The sequence below is a fragment of the Micropterus dolomieu genome, linkage group LG12, assembly GCF_021292245.1.
Source record: "Micropterus dolomieu isolate WLL.071019.BEF.003 ecotype Adirondacks linkage group LG12, ASM2129224v1, whole genome shotgun sequence".
Taxonomy (NCBI): Eukaryota; Metazoa; Chordata; class Actinopteri; order Centrarchiformes; family Centrarchidae; genus Micropterus; species Micropterus dolomieu.
In genome coordinates this window covers 30980552-30981038 of record NC_060161.1, presented here as the reverse complement: position 1 = coordinate 30981038, position 487 = coordinate 30980552, and positions in this window count along the sequence as shown.

Here is a 487-nt window from a genome sequence, read left to right as displayed (position 1 = left end):
AGGTTCTTGTATGACAAACACAACCCTGCTGCCAGAATCAGGGAGTAAAAGCTAAACCTGTTTACGGTCATCACATTGTTTTTTGAAATGTTTTGAAGCATTGCAGCTATGCAGACATGTTCAAACCCAACCTGTGTACTTCTCATGCTATATAGCACAGAGCTATTTATCAGAGTTATTTCATTTGCAATCATTTCATACAACATTCATAAAAATCCTTAATTTAGATAAAGGACTCATCAGATTTTTATTAAATCAACTTCCCTAAATGACTATAACTTGGTCAGTGCTTTCAGGTTGCTGCCAGACCGCCCTGTTGCAGCTCTCCCTTTGTGTGCAGCAAGCAGTAAAGCAAACTGTTGTTTGACTGCTTTGAAAATGTAGTTTATGAAAGGCTAAATGCCACTAAATATGGATTGAAGAACTAGCAAACTGGCCATCGGGAGCACAGGGAGATTTCCCGGTTCCCTGAGAGCTCTCATCAATT